The sequence below is a fragment of the Sceloporus occidentalis genome, unplaced genomic scaffold (genome assembly GCF_023333645.1).
Source record: "Sceloporus occidentalis isolate IW3139 unplaced genomic scaffold, rSceOcc1.0.p SCAF_30, whole genome shotgun sequence".
Taxonomy (NCBI): domain Eukaryota; kingdom Metazoa; phylum Chordata; class Lepidosauria; order Squamata; family Phrynosomatidae; genus Sceloporus; species Sceloporus occidentalis.
Window position 1 is genome coordinate 9,579,261 of NW_028317010.1, and position 27,338 is coordinate 9,606,598.

General features: G+C 35.9%; 1 protein-coding gene across 2 annotated transcripts in view; it reads right to left on the bottom strand.

Moving 5' to 3' along the window:
• The window catches only part of LOC149299019 (cGMP-dependent protein kinase 1-like), a 409,471-nt gene that overhangs the window by 187,881 nt on the left and 194,252 nt on the right, over positions 1-27,338 (bottom strand). The window lies entirely within an intron of this gene.

Here is a 27,338-nt window from a genome sequence, read left to right on the forward strand (position 1 = left end):
AAAAGCTGTATGTACAGTACAAGTGCATGGAAAAGAATTCACTTACAAAGAAAACAAGGTTGTCCATCTAAGAGACATTTGTTAGTAGACATTCATACATAATCAGTATTTATTAGGACTCTGGGATATCACAAAATGCTGCTGCTCCTTGCAAGTTATGTTGAGCATCTATGGAGCTCTTTCCAAGTATGTGGTCTGGTTTTCATCTGTTATGAATCTAAATAGATGTCACAGCACATCACGTATGTGTGAAAACAGAACACACATATGCGGTGGGATTATGGCATAAACGTCTCTCATGTTCCTCTTAAGAAATAATTACAATAAATATTAAACCAGCTTCATATGTTCAAATTTATTTTACCATTAATTTATTATTTAATTAATTAACCTCAAATATTAATATTTGGTCTTTCATGAAAACTTGGATTAACTATGCTACAGCTACAAAGTATGTCAACAGTAAATACCAACAGTAAATATCAACAGTAAATACGGAGTTCAGTCCTACTTCCGTTAAATAAGTCAAGAAGGAAACCCCTTTATACAGTAGGCAAGCATATTTACCTATCATCTAGCCATTCTGGCAGAAGAATGGACAGTAAGTCATTTAATTTCATTTTCTTTGTATGATAGAGCTTAAAACCCCAAAACAAAGAAGCAGGGCCCTTCAAATTAACTCTTACCAGTTTAACAGTAAATTGTTAATAATTATTAATAATTACTTGGATGAGTTATTGATGGTAAGGAAATAAAACAGGAAGAACATATTGTATGCTATTGTGGTCCATGAGTTAATGCTGAGATCCATGTAAGGATGTAGTCCTTACAGTGGTCTTCTAACTGGTATAAGAAAGTGTATATGAAAGTAGAGTACATGACAAATTACATTTGAAAAGAGAGGAATGGAGGAGATGTTGGCTATATCTACATGAGCTATCAATTAAAAACGTTCATTCTGGCAATAACATTTCTGGATAATTAAAATTTAGGAAACATAACTCCTAAGCAAAGAAGATTTCATTATGTCTCAAATGGTTTCCAAATAATTCCAAATATATTAGTGGCAGAACTACTTAGGATAAACTGACAAATATATATAAGGTTTACAGATTATTTTTGGTTTCTAGCATCATTCTTCTAAAAATATGTATATTTTATAAAAAAAAAAGGATAAGTAATCCAAATAAGATATCCAAAGAGAAAACCATTGTCTTTTTGTAATGAATCTTTCCTAATTAAAAATCAGTACTAGAATCACACAATGGGACATAATGATTGACACCAGATTCTTTAAATATATAATTGTACCAGGAAAACAATTAATTGACCCTAAAGTCTATTCTTAGTCCACTGTTACAGTAGATAGAATTTCTATGGAAATGATGTAACCTTTTATCTCTATTAAGTGTCAACCAGTTTATATAATGTTATTTCTTCTCAAGCTTGTAAAATCATGCAAATAATGAATTAAGTCTGCAATATATGATAAATTAGTTTCTTGCCAAAACATTTTTAAATGTACAAGAAAAAAATAGAGACTTCAAACCCGGGACACATGGAGCTGAATGCTAAGTGCCATCGCTCTGGATTAAAATGTGAAACTGATGTCCTGCATGAGCAAGATAAAATTAAACAATTAAAGTTAGTTACTTATCTGAAGTTTAATATTACTGTTGCTTGCCCTGTCATATATTTTGGAAGACATGTATAAGTGATGAATATGCAAATGGTTTTATAAGTGGCATATGCGTGGATGACAAGGTAACTCGGCGCACAATGTTTGTTGGAAAATACATGGCATCTTATTAACACTAGCCACTGAGCCGCATGCCTATTCCAATCTTCCTATTTTTATTTTAATCCTGTCCAGAGATAACAATTTATTTAAACCAAAATAGTTTTTAAAAGTTAATTTCTATCAGAAACGTACTGTACATAAGCCAAAAGTAAATTCATGTCTTTGTTATTTATTGAATACGTCAGGTCAGGGTCGCTAAAGTCCCAGTATATTACAGTTAATCCACTCCTCTCGTTCATTTCACCCAAGTCACTCATAATTGAATTTGGGCAAAAGTTGGTATTTGGCCTTCTACACTGATAAAATAAACTTACATTTCCACATAATAGATAATATAATCTCTTTTACAAGCCCCACATTTCAATTAAATAAGATACAAAAAAATGATTTAGAATACATGATTCTGGTTGGGAAACAAGCACTAGATTATAATGACCTAGGATAGCAGATCCAGGTGATTGCAGCCCTTCTCCCACACATCCAGGGGGCAGATCACCCTACCCAGCGATCAGGGTACCCGGAGTACCACTGCTCCATGGGCCAGTTGGGTATCTTCCTTGAAATTATATATATAGGAGGGTGTGCCTAGCTGCAATATAATGCTCAGCATAGTGGACGGTTATGAAAAGCGGTGGGAGGTGGCTGCTGGGATTCCTGGGGACAGGCCTAGAGTACAGTTGGGCTAAAATATGCCAGCTATTACACACAGACTATTAGCTCATACAGATAAAGGAACTACATGTTTCATTTTAGTGGAAGAAAAATGTGTCATTCTGGTGAAACCTGTACTAAATTCTGATGAAGACCTTTCTTCTCTAAACAGAGCCGAGAAACTGAATTATATTTTCTCTAGGACACAAAGAAAATATAATAGGTTGTATAATTCTTAAAACAGTGAGAAAATAATGAGGTCAAAAAAGGCAAAAAGATAAGAAAATATTATTACAAGATGCAAAAAAAAAATGGGAGCACAACATAGTGTTATCTTCCCTGGCAGAAGCTGCAAAGCTAGGCACCAATATCAAACAGAGAAATCTCACCGCAAAAAGTCAAGCAGTACATAAAATGTAGCGTGTTAGCAGAACTAAAAGGCTATTTATCGAATGGTCTATGAATTATACTATTGGCTAGAGAATTATTATTGGAATGGAAAATATATCTATTTGTCAGTAAAGATTTCATCATTAATTTCCCAGTAGATCCTGTACTGCTATTTAGAGTCTCATAAAAAAACCTGATAGTACCACTAAGGATCAAAACCCTAGGTATGGAATAAATTGAAGTTGGATTCTCATCCTCTGAACTTTGTAACCCTGGACCCTACTGATACTCTCTAGAGAACAACTGAACTTGGATTGAACTCCCTGCATATCTCGTATAGATGAAAACAAGGCTTTTAATACACTATTATTATTTTTATCATTAATATTAGAATTATTATTTATATATATATAGCGCCAACAATGTAGCAGCCATGGTTGGCGTCAAAGTTCCCAGGTGCAGTGTAGAGTAATTGGGACTATGCTATTTAAAGATGAGGAAAGTATATTGTTATAAAAAGAGTTTGCTATGGAAATGTAGGACAGGCTTCTATAAGGCTGACAGTTCGGAAAGGGTAGAATCTGACAGTGGTTTATGAATATGACGTGAAGTACGTCTCCATTAAATTGGCTGTAACACGTATGTCTATACATCTATTGAGTACTACAGCAATCCCACAATGGCTGAACATATATCTAGCTCCATACTGGATAGCACTATGTACTGTATGTCTCTATCAGATACAATTGTTCAGTGTCAAAAATGATTTTATTAAATCAAAATTAAAAAAAAACCATTGCTAGCCTATTGAGAAGTCAAGTAATTATTTCAGATTTAAAAGAAAGGTTGATTTTGCTAACAAAACATTTCCATATATAAATGTAGGTATTCATGTGAGTTTTGTATTAAGCAAAGCGCCAGTTTTACATCAGATACAGAGTTCCATGGATTGCCATTCTATTGTCAAGCCTTTTATTCCATTTAATACTAGTATCCTTTAGCCCTACAAAAAAATAGATGAAAAGGACTTGAAGGGTAATCTAATTATGTTACAATCAGGCCTTATAATGATAGCCAATAACTGTTCTTCAAAAGGCTGCCACAAACAGAACTAACACAAAGGGATAAAAGTGATCATGCATTTTTATGAAATGGTTTAGCTGAATGTCTGATCTGGACGTGCTTTTTAAACCAAGAACATGTGCCAGTCATTTAAATATTTAAAATCATAATTTCGGGATAATTACGTATTTTTTTCCCATGTTCTGTCTTCAGAAGAGGTTTTGTGGTTTGAGATATGAATCTGTAAGTAGATGACCACTGGACAACTTAATTTAAAACATAACAATTGTATAAAGACATAGAATCATAGAAAGTGACGGCAGATAAGAACCAGTAGGCCCATCCAGTCTGCCCAACCTCCGAGTACTTTCCTTTAGTACTTGCCCTGATTCTTGTTGTGGTACAAACCAGCTAACACAATCTAACATTTTTATTACAACTCATAATGGTAGTATCAGAGTGGTATATAAGATAGTTTTATCTAGACTTGTGCATTCGTCTTCGGGCGAACATGAAAACGAACACGAAGAGTGTGTTTTCGTGTTCGTACCGAAGACATGAAAAAGAGAAGATAGTGGCGGTAAAACGTAGGCGAAGACGAAGACACACACCACGAAGAATCTTTTTATCCATAACCTGGAAGGCAGTTCGGGACATTACGATTTTAGGTAAGGAAAATGCTAAAGCGATCCGGACTACTGACAACATTTCTTCTCTGTAGATATCCTTCAACATTTTGTGTTGTTGTACATTCACATATATTAATTTCCAGGTACCTTCTCAAACTTGGAGATTGCTGACCTCTCAAGGTGCAGATAGTGGAACAGTACCAGCTTCTGTAAATGTTAGTAAAGTACAAGAAAAAATATGAACCAGACTTTGTTAATTAAAGTATAATTATCAAAACAGATGTGTGTGAATGAATCTGGGTTGGTGTTTTTTTGCTGCCTTTGGTAAAGAAGGCAAATAAATATATAAATAAATCTTTTGTTATATTATCGCCAGATGGAAGTCTGTAGGCTGACTGTTGATTACAAATCAAGCTGAAAATATTGGACATGGCATTTCAACTATTGTACTTGCATAGCTACTCAGTGTGGGTTGATTTCTGAGTATATGTCCAGGAAAGCAAAATTTGTGTGGCTACATACATTCACGGTTAATGGAATCACAGTTATCTACAAAAAAAAGTTAGCCATTTTGTGCGCATTATTTGCGTCGGTCTGAGGTTAGTTTTGCCCTTTGCTTTTCACGTCAGAATCTCTGAACCATGAACGCATAGCGACTTTACAATCATTGTTTATCATTAGCTCCCTGCTGTGATAATATACAACAGTAATTAAGTGCGTTATGTCTTTTGAAACCTTGTCAGTTTTCATTAACCAGAATATTCTTTTTCATTTCCTGATTCAAAAAGTGACTAACAAGACAAATGACTGCTTACAATGTAAACATAAGAAAACAATCGGAATACACATAATAAAATGAAGATCTCCTCACACAAAAGGCAATTAATATGCTCAGAAACTACATTCCCATAGGCAGTCTGCAGATTTTCCCCTTAGTCAGCACATATCTGCCATAGTCTACTGATCGTCGGCATGGGTTAATGTCTTTAATTCCTATCGCCTCCTGTCTTTCTCTATCCATTACCATCAAAATTTAACTTAATTCCATTCTTTACTTCCACTTCCCCAGTATGAAGAGGGAAGGTAGAAGACTCAAGATGACAGTATGGAATAACATCTATATAGACATTTTAACCTTCTTCAAAACCCAATCAAACATTATAGAACATTGTTGATGATCATATACAACTCACTGAAGAGGAGCTGTCACAGCTTTTAGTGTGACTGAATTCATTAATTAAAGCTACCTATAACCTGTGCTTTTTGACTTTCAATCACTTAATTTGTTTTGACGATATGAAGTTTAAACCTTTAAATTTTGGGACTCAAGTTCCCCTCTTGAGGGTTTTCCGAAACACCCCAAGCCCTCTGCAAAACACCACCTGAAACCTTTAGAAGAGAGGCTCTTGCAAGAACCAAAATATATTCAACCACAGAAGTTTACTAATTCATATTTTGTATTATGTACCTGTATATGTACCAAATATATATTTTGAGGACATTGGGTTTTTTTGTGGCCAAATGTTGTCTACATTCTCTTGTCTTTATCTGTTCCCCCTCTGGTCACCTACAGCCATAACCCATAACCATTTCTAACCTAAAAACTATCTACTCTATTCGCTCTCTCTTTCCCACCTTGTACCTTTCTTAAAACACTCCAAGCCGTCTACAAACCACCATCTTCGGATCACCATCTTCACCAACACTATTCCACCCATTCCACCCCTCTGTTCATCTTATTTATACATCCTATTTTGCATCCTACAACCACTTAGCCCTAATTACTGCTACAAGACAGCTACTTCTCCTTCTTTTCAGTAATCCTTTTCATTTACCCCTACTACTCCCTTAGATTGTAAACTCACTAGTAGTAGCCGCTACTGTAGAGGGGAGAACAGGGTCATGTTCCTCTGCATCTTGATGAACCCGGACAAATGAACTGATACTATATGTCTGTGAGTGCACTACACATAAGCTGTAATCGAGTATACGTGGGCTGAGTGTTGTTGTTTTATTAAAGTACCAATGCAAGTTTATTGAATTAATTTGCGAGTTATACTTTTGTCCAACTCATTCAAATTAGCTGGTGCAAACTTTTATCCAACTTGTTTTGAAAATAGCTGCCCATGTTCTCCCAGCTTTACAATGCCACATTATTGAACTTGAATTAGAATCTTGAAAGCAGAGGAGCAGCTGCAAAACAAATGTATACATTTCACAAATGCACATGTTTTCCCCGAAGCTTTATAAATTTTTTGAGGAAAATAGCGTATGCAAAGACGAGGAAGGGTGCCTGACAAAGTAAACTCCATAGACATAGCAGAGATAAATTGTATTATACTTAAGTTGCTGTTTGACCTCGAGGCATGAAGGTCCATCTAGACAAGCAATATAACAAGACATCAATCAACTGTATGAATAAATGTATTAGCAGGATTATACCTATGTACATGTGTTGCCTATGGTATTGTCATTAGTTAGAATGTATGAGGGCTGTGTGATATTTTTTCTGTTTATTGCATTTATTTGTCTCTGCGTGTTAGAGGCAAAATAGCTGAACCCATACCCTTTCAGTGCCAGAGGGGAGAGCTACTCATTAAAAAAGCAGTAGGCTGGTTAACATTCTGGCAATGAAAGGTTAAAGGTGCCGTTCCATCTATTCTACTCAATTTAAAAAGGAGTGCGTCAATGCAAACATCATCGTATAATGTATTGCTAGGTAATAATTAGATTGTGTATTCGGATTCGTACAAATTGCAAATTTACTGAATTTTGGCAAGCCAAAAGCAACGAAAACGAGGCCAGACTCCCCACGAAGTGGGTGAAAACTAAGCTCAAAGCTCAGAACTTTTGTCTGAAATTATCAGGTTCTTTCACTCACACTGTCTAATACTCTCACACTCTAACTCTCGTTTAGTTTCTCGCATACGTTCTCCAAATGTTTTTCCATCCCTATTTTATCTGCTATCTTCGTCCGCATCTCCACAGACATAACCTGGTGTGAACTTCCCCCCAAATGGAGGCGCTTCTAGTGGCGTTTTCTTGCTCGATTCTATAATTGCTGGAGTGTCACCAAAAATGTCACCAATTTGGCAGAAGTTCACCTTAGGGCAAAATGACAGCGTTTTTGGTGCCATCCTCTCACCACATTTGAGGATTGGACATAACCAGGCGCCAACGTCATTAAAGACGAAGCGATTTTCACCTTGTGATGTCTGAACCTCCAATCAGATGAGAGGAGGTCACCGAAAGTGAAGTCTTTTGAACGAGAATTAGAGTGTGTGAGAGTGAACGAGAGTGAATCTGGACACTGGGCAACAAATTGTGTTCTCCCTGAAGAGATATGCCTCCTCTTCCTTCCCTCCCAGACATTAGCCTGAAGTAGGGCTGGATTTTTTTTGTCAACCTCAAGGTACAATGAGGAGGATCAATAAAGTCTTTAAGCAGAGATGGGAGCCACAAGGCGCAAAAACAAAGTGAATCTTCTAGGCATCCACAGTGGCATTTCCATGTAACCCTTACAATGCTGCAGTACTCATTTCAGAAAAAAAACAAAAACTATATACAAAAATCTGATTAATCCATTGTACAGCATGTAAGATCACAGAGGACACCTGGCACCCAACCTTCTTCTTGGGTTACACTCCCCAAAAGGATATAGAGTCCCTTCTTACCCTCCCTATTAAAGTTGTTGAATATATATGTATATATTAGTCCTCTAAGGTGCACTTACTCTGTTGAAGCATTGAAGTAATAAATACTTCCTAAGACAATAATTATATCTCTATATATTTAGATTTATTAATATAAATCACCTTAATTTTACACATTTTTCATCAAGAGAGGTTTAGTTGCACTTATTGCTTGTCATGGTTTTTATTAGTTATTCATTTGTATAGTAACATCATATACAGCCGTCAGTGGCCTATTCTGACCAGAGATCGCCCTTATTTCTTGCCCATATACACTACGGAGGACTGGGCCTCATACTAAAGCTACTCCGCTCCATGTGTCCTTAAAATGTAGCATGCCGGCATATGAAACCATACCCCAGCTCTCAGCGTACGGATCTCTAAGTGGTGGAGTAGAATTTGGAGCACTGCCCTGGGTGAGGCCTGAGGCAGCTCCTAGCCAAGACACATGAATGACTGTAAAATATTATTATAATTCTGAATTTTAGTACTTTTAGACAATTTTAGGGTGGCCTGACAGAACATACCAACAATATGTTGGTGGGTGCATTAAGAATTGGCATTTACACATTAATGCTGCACATTTGGGCAATCAAGACATTCAAGGTATTAGGACAGCCACGCTGCATCTATACATTTGGGTCTCATTTGCAAAAACCGACATATAAATAGTTGTCTTTTTTTAGTTTTCAGATTTTTTTTGAGATTTCTGGTATTTCTTAATAAACGGACTTCACGTAGGTTAATAGCTAACCTGATGCTTCTGTCCTTATAACTTGTCGAAAACCCAGATTTTCATCACGTTCACAGAAATCTAGGATTGCAACGTCATTATAAATCACCCTAATGTGTCAACCATTCCCAGGTGTAAATATGATTCATTATTTCTTATTGTTCAAATATTGGCATTTGAGTTTTGGAGCTAAGTTTGTTTGTTAGATGCGGCGACTATATAATGCAGAGAATTGTTGCCTAATGAATCCCAGTGTTAATATAAACACGTAAAAATGTGAGAGAAAAATACTAATAATGTATTCAAAAGTTCTTGAGTTGAAAACAGCGTGGGTGCATTTGCATTAAAACTTTATGATTATGATGTTTTTGCATATTCTTCTTACTGCACTTTTATGATATGTATAAGAATTAATGTAAAATTTTAGCAACTTACATAAAAGAACACGACTATAACACAAAGTGACAGAAATTGCAAGAATATGTCAAAATCTCCGTAAAAATAATTAAACGTAGGCACCTTTGCATTATTGCCAGCCATATAAATATATATATACAGTATATATATATATATATATATATATATATATATATATATGTACTTTTATATTTCCGTGTGTCAAGAAGGTATAATTATTATTCTAGGAAACAACATAATGAATCTGAGGGTGAAATATATTTATGCATATTCAAATGTTATTAATATAATTTTATAAAACTATAAAATAAACTTTATTTAACCCCAAGCAAACAATAAACTCACAAAGCCTACCATTTATAGAATCAGTAATGTCACCCCACTACATTTTAAATTACTAATCAACCTTGACAGATCCGCCATTTTATTTGAACATTTAATAACATCAAAATTGCTCAGAATGCCCACAACATTTACCTAAACATTTGGACTTATTATTATCTTTTGTTTAACTAGCGCCAACAATGTATGCAGAGCTCTGTACAGCTAATACATTCAAAGAATATGACAAAACTACAATTGACACGCTAGTGGTCTTTATACATAATGAGTAAGCTTCCTCAAGGAGCCACCCTCAGCCAGCCCAATTGAGTGTGCGAGGGAGCCAGAAGCCATCATTTCTTCATACTCCACACCAGCAAGTGATGAGGAGGAAAGAGAGGGAAGGGTGGTGGAGAAGTCTCTGCCAGAGATTGCAAAAGACTGTACTCACAGTCCAAGGTGGCTACTGAGGGGGCCAAAATGGCCGCTTTTTTTGCCCTGCATCACAGGTGGATAAATACAGGTTTTTAATACCTACATTTGTACTGAAGAGATGATATATCATGAAAGCAGAGAACTGCAAGAGACCTTTTTGAACTTTTGATCTCAAAATTGGCATCTTGACGGTTTACTTATACATTTACGTTGATATACAAGAATTCCATGAACCATTATGGAGGATGAACATGTTCTGATTTTGATGTTCTTATATGCTTCCAATGACAGTGGCAATACCTGTGGAAATTGTTACATCAAAAGCCTAATCTAATACATCCATTCAAAGACCTCGGTATATATTGAGAGCAATACTATCACAAAGCACAGTGATCGTGTGATTATGTAAATGTGATGTTTTAAAACGTAATTGTATTGTGCTACTTGTTGTCTACTGAACCCATTTTAATAAGTAGTATAATCATTCAGCTGGAAAAAAAGTGTTATCGATGTACCCAACACCTGTGCTGATTACATGGCTTCCAATTAATTAGATTCAATGGCCTTTTTTAATTTTTCATTTATCTGGCTGTGCTATCTTTTAATATCCAAAAGTCCAAAGAACAAAAAGCCTAAAACACAGCTTTAAATTGAAGAAGAAATAGCTTTTGACAAGTTCTACAATCATTGCCGATCTGTATGACAAGCGCAAATGCATCCAAATATGTGCAGACAACTAGATTTCATTATTGTGCTTTAGCCAAAATCAGTATTTTTCATCTAATCAGTTTTTACAAATTTAATAATACATTTGCTTTCTATAATGGGACTCTATTAGTGCCAGCAAATAAATACATATTAGATTTTTTTTAAACAAGTCTAGCAAAAATAATAATAAGAAAGAATGTTATTTTAATACTAGCCAGATAAGTGGTTATGCATGATAAAAACTAGTTTTAACAGTTCTAGTTTTCATGCTAGTCCTCGTAAACAGCAGAAAACATCATTTGATATGCATACTGAACCATACAAATTAGTTGGACTGTTGAACTCAGCTCATTAGTGATGTTTAGTTGAATGACTTTCAATATGATTAATTATTCATGCAGAATGCCGCCGTTGTCTTGCACCTTCGTGGTAATAGATGCAGAAGTACCTGCAAATATTGCTTATGTGTTTTTACACCAAAGAATCAGTGCTACTTTATGGCACGTCCAATCAAACATCAGTCAACAACTCAAAATTACTTTATAGAACCCCCTGGGGCTGTATTCTGTTGCATGGGGAAAAGCTTGCTGACAGCTTTTCATGTCAAATTCCCTGTTGGATTAGCGTATGAGCATTAGAGCCGTCATCCCGCATTTTAACTGGTAGTAAGAAAAGCTACAGGCTGGTGTCAGTTAAGAGACAGATGGAGGGCGTTGGGAATAAAGGCAGACATACACATCACCATATTTCACCATCAAGAAAATAGCATAGTACCCAAACCAAAATAAAAATCCAAGTATTCATCAATTTCCCTGCTAGATTATTGCTAACATTTATCTTATTTATCTTAATTGCCTTGGATTACCAAGAAGCAGTTCCTTCTTATAAACTATGTTGAAGGACCACATACTCTCCGGACAGGGGTCAACACAAAGGAGGTCTATATGTAGGTGGAATCTATGGAAAACTATAGCTGAAAAGGTTTTTTTTAAAAAAATATTTGGTGTTTACTTATTGTTTCCATGAGGATGATTACTAGAGTGGTAGAAAACAATCTGTATAAATTTGACCATCTATACACATTTTCTCTTCCTAATGTTGTTCTCCCAATTTGTACGACTGACTATAAACAATATCATGTTGTGTTTTATGGTCCAAATCTAAAGGCAAGATTGGATGTTTCTCCCATGAATTTCTCCCAATTCCATTGTGAATGTGGAATATCAATGCATCATCTTCTAAAATGAACCCATCTGTTGCATCTTATTTATATAAATGATATAAAAAAGGTTTTTAAAAACTACTAATTTTGTATGCAGAGTTATCTCCCCTTTCTGCTCTAGTATCATTGATAATACAGCCACGGCTTAAGTGGGTGAGAAATATGAAGATTTGACTGACAAAAGTGTTATTGTTCCTTCAGCCCAAGCAGTGGCCACAGTCAGTAGCCTCATCACTTATCACAACTAGGACATAATGACTTCACTGAAATACTGCCTTGATGAGACTGGTTGGTTCACAATCGCATCCAACAATGAATTGGCAATGAAAAGGGATCAACAGCCCTGAGAAATGTGTTCAGCAAATTCATATTTTCAATGGTTGTTATCTGTTGGCAAAGGCATCATATTGCTACATTCTCCAGCTTTAGTTATAGCTCTTTGACCTTTGCTGATGGCCCTTTCTTATGGCTACATGTCCTTCCATTAGAGGGGGTTATCGAGTATCCCACTACAATGGGCGAGAACTTTAATTCTGTAAAACAGCATTTCCTTTGTTATTTGTTTCTTTTTTGGGGGGGGGTCGTCCTTTTCCATTGATTGAAGAAAAGGACAACAACAGATGCCATCCAAGGTTAGGTAAAATCTTTTTTTACACAGAGTGCCGTACATTTGAAGCACTTGGTGGAGAAATGAAAACTCAGTATATTGAATTAAATTGGTCACACAACACAAGCCTTTTCGATCCTGGAAATGAAAATGATCATGACAACCAACTGACATTTGTAGACTGTCTATATCTTGAGCATATATTTTCTCAGACATTTTGCCACAAACTATTGAATATTCTGTATATGCATAGTGAATTTTGGAGGCTCTCATACAAACTTCCACTTTTAGTGAATACACTTTTGTGAAGATGGATACCTTTTTTCAACTCAATAAATCAATAAGTCTAGTGAATAGACCAGTCACTGTATGAATATGTTGACCCATTTAAAATTATAACTCCAACCTCAAGAAATTGTAGTTTACAGATTGTTTCCATGGAAACCGCTAAAACTTCTTCTTAGGGCACTTAAGTTGTGGGTGTATTTTATATGCAACGTACAAGCAAATAAACCTCAGCTCTACTATTTTATGAAATCCTCCAAAAGTAACCCTTTAATAAACGCGTTGCGTTTCTATGGCAACAACCTATCAGCACCTGTGTTTGTATCACATGCGCACATTAAGTATTCCCTGAAAAATTGTGAATGATGCAAATTTTGTACATGATTAAAGAATGATTTACAGGGTTTGGTCATTCAAGAGTGCTAGTGATTATGTCCCTGGGGCTGTATTCATTTATAAATCTAATAAATGCAGAGAAAGTGGAGGAGCTCCTTATCATAGGGACCAAATCACTTTCCTACAATCTATGATAAATTGGATTATATGTACGTGTTATACTCATGATTTGACAGCACTTTTTTTTTTTCCCGCAAGGATTCATAAGACCCTGGAGAATACACGTCATAGCCATCAATATGTTTTATAGCAGGTACTCAGTGTATGATATATACCTCAGTGCAGGTGATAAAACTAGAAATTCACAGATGTCCAGAGGACTTGGGGACATGATTTAAAAAATTATCTAGATAAAGTAGATCAGACATGATTTTGGAGAAAAAAAGAGAAATAAAGGTATATTTAAGATAGAAGACATTTGAGATATAAAGATATAATGCTATATAACAAAGGACAGCGTATTTAGTGCTAGCTGGATGTTGGTTAATTTTTTTAAATGACCATGGAGCTTAATTACTGTACCTATAAATAGTTTCAGATTTCTTAATCAACATGCGCTATAGGGCATAGGGATTATGATGAGAAACTCTTCCAAACTCTATTGATTTTCAAACTTTACAGACTTGTGCTTGTGTAGAGGGCTTATCATTTATCAGGTAAGGTCATGTTCATTTTGATTAGCTATCTCCTTCACCTTGAGATGTGCTAAATCATAGTTTGTGTTCAAAACCGATAAAACATCATATTTTGTATGACTAATTGTTACTGCTCTTGAGGCTACAAAAAGTCACTGACCTGCATTATAAAGTTACCATCTACTAAATCTTGCAAGTATTTGTTATAAACTAGATCCTCAGGTACGTAACTAACTGTTTTTGTATAACATTTTGTAATGAGGTCTTATTAATCTCCAGAAACACTAGAGTCCTTAATTCTGTGATGCACATATTAAAATATGCATTCCGACAAGTGTAATGTTACAAAGAAACCTTTTAAAGGGACAATATGTGTTTAATAAGTGTGTCATCTAATTGTAAGTGGAGCACTTTTCCTAGATTGTTGTTTTTTTTCAGTACTACAAAAGGGAAACCAAGGCAAAAAACTACTGAATGTGGTGCCTGTGGTCTACATTGGACATGTGCATACATGGGAAATCTTTCGGGTCACAGGAGTGGTTCTTGACACCCCCCCACTGGACATTTCTTCTTTAAATTGGGGTGTTTCCTGCGAAGTCAGCAGGACCGGCCACTGACAATCGCAGGAACGCCCACTGATGGCAGCGGGAACGCCCATGGCCATCAGCGGGAACACTCCCGATGTCAGTTGGACTGCCTACCGACATGAGCGGGCAGTCCTGCCCACATCCCCCAAGCGTAGGCTCTGGGTAGCAGGAGCCCAAAATTTCCCAGGTATGGGCATGGGTTATCTATACAAAGGACCTCATGGAGATGCCATATGGTTCCATAGGTATAATATATCTTATATTTACCATTGCTGAATCAAGATATTACAAGTCCATCATTTGAGGAGAGAGAGAGAGAGAAAATTGGAAAACAAAAAGTGGCACAAAGTAAGTGCATAGATACCAAATATTTTTTTCACTTAACAAATCATTTCTCAAGATTCTACATACAGAATTATCCTAACGATAATTAGAATTAGATGTTTGATTCATACATGAACCCCTGTTTGGTTTTAGTTACTTTCAATGTAATATGCCACCTGTTTGCTATACCTGGAAAATTCTGGTGGGAGTGGCCTAGTGATGGGTGTGGCTAGCAATATTGAGTAAGAAGGAGAGTAGATGGGGTGGGCGTGGCTAAACATGTCTATGTCTGCACGCAGAAGGTGGAGCTAGACCCAGAGACCCAGCGAAGCAGGGCTTAACCTGGAGATTCAGGGACAAACCCAGAACGTTCCCAGAAGAAGTTGTGAAAGTAAAAGTTATTTGTCTCATAAGATTTTGAATGACAGCATTAAACACCACACATCAAGCTAACATATTAAAAATGACATGAACTGTGCAGGGTAGTTTTACAAGTGTCAAAATTAACCAATCTTTTCTTTTCATTGTATCAGCTACCACAATAGTATTTTTAATTAAAATACACCATTTTATCTCTTGACAGATCCTACTGGGTAGTGTATCTCAGCCTGAAAAAGATAACAAACCACAGAAGTGACACAAAACAATTAAACACCAAGACACAATAAACATGTAAGACATGAAGCTAATTAACCAAACTATAAAGAGGATTGTGATTATACTCATGTAGAATACTTGCATTGCAGGTGCATGATGTGAAATATGTATGAGAAAATTACAGAAAGGCAATAATTACAAAGAAAAAACATTGGGAAAGGGTATTCAAGGTTATATAACGGGGAAAGATATTTCCATATTAAAAGTCCATTTGTGGATCATGACTCATAAGATGCTCAGCCAGCCTGTTCCATTATACCCTGATACATCAGATCAAAAGAAGTTTTTTGTGTGTACATTTATGGTAAAAATAAATGTTATATTTGTACATAGTTAAATATAGTTACACAGGTTGAAAAAAAGACTTTAAGCTCATTATTTTTTAAGAGCTGACTTTTTAAATAAGATAGACAACCCAGCACTAACCTTTAATCAAATCCCAAATAAAATGGCCAAAGGAAACCTATACATGACAATTTTATTCATATCGGCTCTTTCTATACTACAGAAGAATATGTATTTTTTCCTATATCATGTAAACTGTATAATTTTTATTCTCTTGCAATATTTGACCTCTCGCTGTCCATGTTAGTCCAACCTCAGATTTGGAAGAAGTGAAGTGTGTAAATTGATGATTTGAGGCATGGCAATGACAGATGTGTGCTAGGTCCAAACTATTTGGTATAGAGATATAACCAGTTTGGCATGTGTTGTGCATCATCACCAATGCAAATCTGTACTTCAGCTTGAAATATCATTATTAAAATTGATGACATGCATCTCAGATGAACAGAAGTATTTATTACGTGGGGATTTTGTCCTGGCTGTTGTCTCTGCATACAGTCCGTGGAAGCTCGGTTTGTCTATTTTGTTGATGTGACTTGACTAAATGACTTTGTGCCATTAGGTTGACAAATACTCAAAGTTATGGCACTGACGTTGTTGGCTGAAGGAGCAGCTTATCGGTCTTATCAGTCTACAGTGTGTTTGCCTAGAAGATTTATTGTAAATAAAATATTAGGTAAAAGCTGGGTTATATTTTATCATGTGTAGATTCTACATAAATTAAAACGTATCATGTTTTCACCTGACATTGATAAGTAAAGTAAATATGAATACATTCATTTTATCAGAAGTAGAAGGACTTTTGGATTAAAAAGAAGTAGAATATTCACAGACATGTCATTATAGGAGAAGTCTAGGAAATTTTATGTACAAGGATCACCCCCTGTAGGCTGCAAAGAAAATATTGTATTTATTCTCATTATCTTCTATGGGTACTGTCATTTTGCTCTCTGTAATGTTCTTGTCCTCTGTCTTTCACTATTTTACGTATTCAAAGTTCTTCTTTCCCCCACTTACACAATATGCCTTTATTCCCATCCCTCATCAATACTACCCTCTGAAGCCTGTATCCTTATCCCTCTATTCTTCATTTAGAATGCTCTTTGTCATCAATATTCAGCAAGATTCAGTCACAGAAATCAGCTTCTTCTCTATGGCGAGTCACTATACCTGTTTAGGCTATGTCAATGTAAGTTCATTAATAGCAGAAGCACAAGAGGTCATACCTGTTACTGAGACAGACTTTGTGAATGGCGAATACATGGAAGCCGTGTACTAAAGCTGAAACTCTTTATGTTAATGAATCAAGTTGGTTAGAAAGGCCAACAAAGGAGTTCGGGCTGACTTTTGTAGCTTAGGTGACAAATGATACGGGCCATTGAAGGTCATTGTAGACATCTAAAAATAAGGAAATTGGCTCTTAGCATACGGGTTCTGTATATTCCTGATTGGGCAAAGGGTGGCACAGAGAGAGGTGGAACTCAAGGATAAAAAGGTGGAGCCTAAAGAGGAGGGGTGGGACCCAAATAGGAGAGGGTGGGGTTTATATTAAAGTGGGTGAGGCCTGGGTAGGAAGGGGTGGGACATTTTATTATTAGGGCATGAGTTTAGTCAGGCCGAGGGCAGAACAAAACCTAAATACACCGCTGATCATATGAGAGAACGGGAAGGAAAATGATGCACGGGAATGGACATTGGAAGCATACATGTATGATATAGACCAATAATTTGGACACGAGGGGCAAAACTAATTTGATACAGAATAGGGAATGTTTAAGAATTGGTAGTGCTGGATAATAAAATGAGTGAGGCTGAAGAAAACTTCAGAAGGTTGGGAAGATGATAAAATCAGCCCAGTTTAAAGAAAAACAATAGACAAGAATTCCCTGAATTTTAATAAACATTTTGTAACATGATTTAATCAGTATTAGATTGTTGAGTATACATAAAAAAAGCAAGTTGGTCTCAGATGGCATGGCCAAATGAATTAAGTGCTAAGTAACTGAACTTTAAAATACCTTTTAATAATGAGTGGGAATAATCCTACCCATATTATCTTTACTTACATATAATTATCAGAAAGTTAAATCCTTGTTTCACTTCATATTGGGCTTGACTCTCTTATTCAGAGAGACAGCAGTTATAAATGTCTGGCAAGAAGTAAAGCTCAGGTGTCTTCTGCAATTTCAGAGAACATGTTTCCTTAGTCTGCCTCTAGGTAAAACTGATCCAAAACTTAAAAAAGTCCAAAAGACTATATAAAGTACACACAATGCCATATTTTAGGAACCTTGGGTTATGCCTCTGGTATTTTTCTATACGTTCTGAGGTACGATCAGAGAATTGATGTCACTTGTCTTGGAAAGAAAGAACACATAAAGAATAGTACTGGCACATCCATAAGACAACGTAGATAGTTCAAACTAGATGGCTGTAGGGGGCACTTCTTTTGTGATACAATGGTGCCAAATCATAGTCAGCCTAGGATACCTTTATGACAAGAGCAGATTTGGACTTAAACATAGGCTGGGAAACCAAGATTCTTTGAGAGCAGGAATACTCAAGTACACTGCTTAGTTAGGCAAATTGGTTACCAGAGGCTACTGCCTGTCACAAGGATAGAAATCATATATGATTTTCTAATTTAAGACCCTTTGTTATTCCTTATAAGTGCTAGCAAAATCATTGAAGTTTCACTTCTAAATATAGATGCATGGAAAGAAAAAAATAATTCTGACATTAAAAGATTAATGAGCTAGCGGCACATATTTCAGATTTTGATGGTAACTTTAATGTCAGCCACCTATACCGTATTATCCGCAGACCCTATCAGTAAAAGGTATTAAAGGTCCCATGAACTCCATTATTCCATGTGTTTGCTTATCTATGGTGTTTGATACAGTGTTGATAATTCAAAGATCAAGAGACTTCTTTAAACACAATACAGGCAGTGATTGCACTTCACTCATAAGCAAAATGTCAATTTTTAACGGTGACACAGAAGAATGTATTGTCATAGGAAATATACCTTTGCAAACCAAAGAAAATGTCTAAAGTTTTTAATTACAGACAAGGTTTTAAAAATATTTACAACATTATATATTGTTTATGTCTGTTGGTTACTGATAAGGTTCAAACATGCAGTTGGGGGTAAATATACAATCCAGAATCTTTATTTATGAAATAACTCACAACAATTATACATTATTAAGCATTATAAATATGATGTAATTAAGTTGTAAACTGTTTTCAACACACTGTTGGTCAAAACCCCCCATTGCCCCACAAGATGGTCCAACAAGAACATTTATCCGGACCTACAATATTTTCCACCAAAACTGAAATCTCATCCAACCAGTAGACTTGGACCATGTGTCTGTAGTGTAAGTGTTGATGAGTGTCCTAGAAACATAAGCATATACATATAGAATTGGACAGCATGTAAGAACTATTCAGCCCACCAAATCTTTTCCTGATGTAAAGTCTTAGACTTTAACCAGTCCTTAGTCTTGTCTTTGAATACGTTTAAATTCCCTCACTGTATTAGCCTCTGCTGTTTCATCTATTAAGTAAAAATTAGACTCAGATTCTAACAAGATGGCAAATCTAGAAATATCAGATACATAAATGGCTCTGATTGAAATAAATTGTTATTGATTAAAATCTCAACATTTCCTATTCAATGGCTCCATATTCACTGGACAGAGATGGTTCAGGAGAGCTGAGAAAGTTGGGAATCCACCAACTAGAACTTTTTTTGTACTATATTAAAGCCAGCATGTGCTTTCATGTAAAAGTGTCAATTTAACAGAGACCACCTATAGTCTTATACCCAGATTATTTTTTGTTGCTTATTATATTATTTGTCTTTAAATATTAAAACATACATAATTATATAAGGTCTTGATTTTACTACTGCTTATTATACTTGATTTCTGTTTAGTGTCCTTAAAAGTGCAAAAAAAATTACATCAACTATATAGTAAGAGAAAACAGATTTGTTTCAACAAGGGTTATAGAGGATGTAAAATTCCCGTGTCTTTAATTTCTCTAGGCAATGCAATGACCTTTGTACAAAGAAGATACTGCCCCACATCAAAATGTCAGTAGTCGTGCTTTGGCCTAGCACCACCAGCATTAAATATTTAAATTGGGTTTTCTGCTGGAAAGCACTTTTATATTATATACACAAATATACACACATATACACACATATACACATATACAGGAACATAGTTAACACAAAGGTAAACACACATCTAATTATTTATTTATCTATCTATCCTGTATATATATATATATATATATATATATATCTTAAAATCTTAAAATAGATTTTATTGTTCATGATTAGCCTGTGATATGATTGCCATTCTCGTTCAGCTATCCTCAGTTTATTCACAGAATATCTGCTGATGATAATATGTTCCACCTCCTGACAGCGAAAAATGTGTAATACGAACGCTGACAAAACTCCTTTATAGGAGGAAGGCTGTCAATCATTTGCAGGTAACAATGAATTTAAACACTGCTGTCATTTGAAAGTTTTAGCTTGTCCTACAGCACAGTTCTTGTGTTCAATTGAAATGCCTTTTGAAAAGGGAATACATTCTAAATACTTTGGGACATCCACAAGGATTAAAATGAAACCAGACTGTTTTTTTCTCACGTTTCGTGACTTACTATTTAAGGGTGGAAAGAATTGCTGGTGTGTATTTTTGAAATGAGAATTAATCTATGCTATCAAGATTTTTTGTTAGCTCCAAAAAACTCATGTATGTACTGTGAAGTATGAGAAATACTAGAAGAAACCTGTTCAAATAGATTTTTTGTGAATTACATACAAATGATTATTAACCCAAATGGAAGTTACTAAACTTTTTCTAAACTTTTAGAAAATTATTTTACTAAACATAAATGTTTAGCACCTGCACTTTTGCTTTCAATTTTGAAATAATCCAACCATAACATCTGATCAATGCATATGATAGCTGAATGTTCCCTTTCAATTAATGTTTTTTCCATTCCAAATGCATGGAGTATTAAAGAGAATACCCTTTGTTTCCCTTTCCCAGCTCTTTTGCTTGCAAGCAGTTTACGTTCAATAGGACAAGATGGACATCGGTCCGAGATGCCTCAAGGTTCCTCAATGCCTCCTTCCACACACAGAAGCAGATGTGACATCAGCACGGGGCAAAAAATGAATGCACTGTATGCTTATAATGAAACAATTCACCGGAACACATTAAATAGAAGGTCAATGGAAATAATGTTGGCTCTACTCCGCTGGGTGGACCTCCTCTACACTTTGCTTTCATGTTGGTGAGGACTGTATGCCTACAACCAGCCATCTACAACGCTGGCTCACATCAGAAGACCCAACATGCATGCACAGACTACAATGGGAGGTCTTTTCTGCTAGGGATTGGCTTCATGAATAAGCGGATAACAGAATGGGGGGGGTCTCTGGAGCCGCAGCTTCTTCTAAAGGTAAGTGCATTTTTTAACTCTTAAAGGTAAAGAATGCATATTAAGATACTTTAATGTATTCTTCATTGGTGTGGCTGTATGGGGCACCAGAGGGTTCCTTTCAACTTTTTTTCTCTGATTTTGACAGCTTAACTGTTGTGTGCACCAGTTTATAATAGATTTACTTTAAAACCGTGTAACATTTAAGAGGTGCCACAGTCTGCATTAGGAATATGAATTACTCTGATATAATTGATTCACAAGAAAACATTTCTCTACAACAAAAACAGTCTTTTTATTTACAAGAAACTCTTAGCAAGTATTATTACTGTTATTGCTAAAAAAGAATTACAATTTCAATAGAAAACAGCAAGATACTTTAAAGTCATGATGGAATTATTAATTTTCCAGGCAGGAAATTCTTCAGCAGTTGTAATCTTCCCAGTTATATATATATATATTTATTTTTTTTACAAGACGTAGCACCGATACAGAGGAGAATGTTCTTAATATCAATTGGAGTCTGTTAATTTACGTTCGAGGGACACGGAGAAGATCAGACTTCACAGAAGATTAAAGCGGCATGATATATTAGTCACAGTAAAAAACATTCACATCAAGGAACTTTCAAAGGTGACCGTGAGGACATACCAGCGGAATATGTGATGTAATCTGAGCCCTTTAAATTCATTGAAATTAATCCACATGTAAAGCTATTATATAATTATGTCTGTTTAGCGGTAAGAACTATTTTAACCATGTTACATACATTTAGCGGTAGGTACAGCTGAGTTAAAGAAATTAACTCAACTTTTTTAAAGATAATTTTGGCCAATATTCACTGGGTAACACTTGCATTGAATTAACAAAGTAAATTATGCCACTTTTATGCCAAAGGGTGAACTTTATTTTTGAAACAATCAAGCATAAAAAGGGGAAATAGGATAATGTCTGCTGCTAGCAAAGCTTCTTGTAGTAGGAAAATGCAGGGTCCCAAGGAAAAGCGGGTGGGCTGTGGCACTGATCCCACTTGCTGGTGTAGTTTACAACTTGTGGAAAATGAGTATGCGACAATGTTTTTGAAGGCGTTCCCCTATTGGAAAGATTATGGATTAATATATTGGGGAACGGGTAACCTCCAAATGGTAAGGATTTTAGATTAAAACTATTTGTAAAGACCTCGACTTGAAAATTATTATATTGCTTAGATGGATATAGTATTGTAGAAGTTTGAGATTAAGTTGCGTTACTTTACTTACTAATAAAAGCTTTGGCCTTTCTAAATCCAACATAGGTGTCTGTCTCTTATTGGGAAGGGCAAGATGGAGGGGTTGTGGTGTTATTGGATAAACTGGACCAAGACCTCTATCCAGTGCCATGATCAAGGCAAATAAAGGAACTTTAGGTGCGTATTGTATTGTCCCAAAAGATGAAACACTTTTATCCTGTATCTAGAGCTTTGTAGATGTCTGCATTCCAAAGTGAATCATCTAAGAAAGTAAAAAATCCTATAGGGTTACCCATTCAAATCATTTTTTTTAAAAGCTAGTGTTTTGAGTACTAAGTGACCTGTGAATCCATTTCACATCTAGCACCCTAAAGCACAACCTAAAAAAGCTGAATCCCACATAATATATTCAAAATATTGTTAAATGCCTTCTTCTGGCTGAACAGTGAATTTTTTTACTTGATGGACTTATGTCCCTTTTAACCTTAATTACTATGTTACTATGTATTCCCAAAACACTAACTAAAAACACATTGTAGATGCTAACTGTGTAGACATGTCTTCTCTATCTAATAAGCTTGTGAAAACGATTTAGTTCTCAGTAAAAGGTAGACAGCGACAGAACACCAGCAACAACCAGTTCATTTATGAACCTGAAATATTTTCCGCTGAACAATTGACCGTGATCTGATTCAAAGAATGAAGTGAAGACGATCAAAGCTGCAACTCATAATGTATGGTACCAATCTGCTCAAAAAATATAATGAAAAGAACTGTATTTTCAAGTTTTTTTTTATCTTAATTTGAAATGATAAGGGGACTAGACCCACCTACCTTTTTCTTGCTAGAACAAAACTTTACAACATACGCAGAAGCTGTAAATAGGTCTGCAATAATAGTGCTATTAAGAAAACAGTACAATATGCAGGTTATTGTTAGCACAGCTGCAGACAAGTTTACTTTCCATTCAAGTACAATTTAAATGGATTCTGTTGGGCACCAGTATATAGTTATTTAGTTGAGATATATAAGTGTTTTGGGGGTTTTTTTTGTATAATGCCGTTTAGTTGCCTAAAAAGATGCAAGAATGGCTTTCTTTGTAAAAAAAAAAAAATCAATTTGCTCATTTATTGCAGCGCTTAATCATTATGTCTTAGGGATGTTGTGTTTTTGGCTTTCTTTCACATAGCTCTTAACCATTTTTTTGGTTGCTTGCTTGTTCAAAATAGAACCATTGCTTTATCTGATAATTATTTCCAAAAAGCGCAAATGTATTATCTACTACCTACTTTATGTCAATCTTTACTCGCAATGATTAGGTAAAATTTATTTAAGGAGAATATCTCTATGCAGTATATATACACTTTTTTAAGTTTAATGGTATTGCTATTACTCAAAACCAATGCACAAAAATAGCTTTAATGTACACATCACACAATAGACCTCTAGATTGTGAAATTGTGATTCTGACATATGGAATCTGTATAAAGAATGGAGGGGTTGGTTTATTAGTTATACTGTATTGCAATGTGTCCACGTACCTCTAATGCCTAAGTACGTTTTTGGAAAACTCCTGGACACAATGGGCTTTAGAATCTTCTGATTTTGTGGCGGTACTGTGCATTGTGTATGAACATAGTAATTATTATATATGCAAGGCCACCATTGTACAGGGGCATGTGGGGCTCTCACACTCATGGTCCTTTCTTAAGGGCAAGGGGGTCCTGCAAATTCTCCAGAATCTTTCTATATCATGTACTAAAATAGATCTGAAACTGGCTCAGTTCATTGTTCCTTCGAAGCACAGCAAGTACAATCCCAAATTGCATTCGTTTCTTCAATCTGTTCTATTCTGGGTCAGTGAACTGTGATTTGGGGCCACCTATATTTTATTTCTGAGCCAATACATTTAACTTCTGACAGCCCCTCTAACACAGCCTTATCCTATCTCAACTGAGCCTGAAAATGAATGCTTTATTTACTAGGTAACTGCTTCACTATGATATTTTCCCCACTCTGATTTGAATTTTTTATATCACAGCTCACACCTAAATTTTCAGTGAAAACTAGGGCTGCAACTAACGATTATTTTCATAATCGATTAGTTGGCCGATTATTTTTTCGATTAATCGATTAATCGGATAAAAAAATGAATGTACATTTTTAATTTATTTAAAATAATTTAATAAACAAATGATGTTAAATACAAACGCAGAATAAAAAAAAAACTGATAAAATGCATTTCTTGTCTTTATTTCCCAACCAGCCCCCCCAATTTATGCACATTTGAGCCCAGGCTTGCCACGCTGCCTCCCAGACATGCCACTCCACGCTGCCTCCCACATATACCACTCCACGCTGCCTCCCACATATACCACTCCACGCTGCCTCCCACATATACCACTCCACGCTGCCTCCCACATTTGCCGCTCCACGCTGCGTCCCACATATGCCACGCTGACTCCCACATATTCCACTCCACGCTGCCTCCCACATATGCCACGCTGCCTCCCACATGCACATTTGAGCCCAGGCTTGCCACGCTGCCTCCCACATATGCCACGCTGCCTCCCACATATACCACTCCATGCTGCCTCCCACATATGCCACGCTGCCTCTCACATATTCCACTCCACTCTACCCCCCACATATGCCACTGTGCCTGATACGCCTTATACCCCCTGATACACCACTCCATCCTCCCCAGACATGCCACACTGCCTCCCAGACATGCCACGCTGCCTCCCAGACATGCCACGCTGCCCTCCCCACATATGCCTTATATACCGTATATGCCTTATACCCCCAGATATGTCACTCCATCCTCCCCAGATATGCCTTATACCCCCAGATATCTCATAGTCCCCTCAGAGTCACAGACCATACTTTTATAAATAAGTACTGGGTTAATCTTCACTGCCCCCAGGATTTAGATTCCCCTTAGTCTGCCCCCCTTTACCTCTAACTGCACCTTAAATTAACTTTATTAAATTAACCCTCAGTCCTCATCATTAAATTAACACTAAACACCCCATTAACCATAACTACCCCTAAATTAACTCTAAATACCCCATCAAACACAACTACCCTAAATTAACCCTAAACACCCCATTAACCACAGCATCCCCTAAATTAACCCTAAAGACCCCCATCAACCACAACAGCCCCTTAATTAACCCTAAACACCCCATTAACCACAACTGCCTCAAATTAACCCCAAACACCCCATTAACCACAGCTGCTCCTATATTAACCATAACTGCCCCTAAATTAACCCTAAACACCCCATTAACCATAACTGCCCCTAAATTAACCCTAAACACCCCATTAACCATAGCTGCCCCTAAACACCCCATTAACCATAGCTGCCCCTAAACACCCCATTAACCATAACTTCCCCTAAATTAACCCTAAACACCCCATTAACCATAACTGCCCCTAAATTAACCCCCACCTCCCCTAACTTTCAGCAGCCCAAATATTAATTTTATACTTACAGTTAGATGAGTGTCACAGCCATGTGGTTCTGGCCTTCTGGGAGAAGGAAGGGGCGGGGCCAGTTGTCACAGTGATTACAGGGAGGGACTGGTAAGCAGGAGCTGCTGCTGTGAGTCACTGAAACGGTTTATATAATGAGGGGTATTTTTCAGAGCGTTTGCTCTGAAAAAACCCTCATTTTATAATCGATAAAAATCGATTCAACTAATCGATAATGAAATTCGTTGGCAACGATTTTCATTATCGATTATTATCGATTTTATCGATTAGTTGTTGCAGCCCTAGTGAAAACATAATCAGATAGTAAGACAGATGATAGACAGCTCTATAAGTAGATAGATATATCGATCGATAGATAGATGATACAGCTTTAAGTAGATAGATAAATAGAATGATTAATATAGATCTTTAAGTAGATGGATAAATAAACAGATGATAGATCATGGACCTTTAAGTAGATAGATAAATAGACAGATGATAGATGATAGATCTTTAAGTAGATAGATGACAGATCAATCATAGACAGATCTTTGAGTGGATGGATGATGGAAAGGTAAATGGTATGTATATATATATATATATATATATATATATATATATATATATATATATATATATATATATATATATATATATATATATATATATATATATATACATACATAAAAATGTATGTCAATATAATTGTAGAATCTCTTTTCCATAGAGGTACTGAATATAATAATATTTAGAACTATTACATCATTATTACATCATAAATACAAGACATAGGCTACTGTTGTCCAGTCATCCCAGACAACATGAATAATTGCATTTGTTCATGACTAACCAGTTAGTGGCAGCTAGTCTCCTATGTCACGTCTATAGCAACAAAACCAGTTTTTGTAAATTGCACTTTTGTAATTTTCATGTGCTTATGGGTTTTTTCAAGATGTCATTCAAATTCTTCTTTGATCAAATAACAAATGTTTGGGGTAGTATAGTTTCAAAACCCCTTGTAGCTAAGGACAGAAGAGAGACAGGCATCCAATGAACTTAAATTCACAAACCTTGCTGTCTCCCATAGCGATGATCTGGTTTTTTAATTGAAAAGGTTTTCAGATGTGCCTATTGAATAGTGCGGTAGCACATAGGGCAGCCGCACTAATAAAAAGTGCTTAGAACGGTAAAAGTGGTTTATTTTTTATTTATTTGTAAAGTATACTTACTGCTTTATCTAATCTCTCATAAGATCCTATTAAAATAT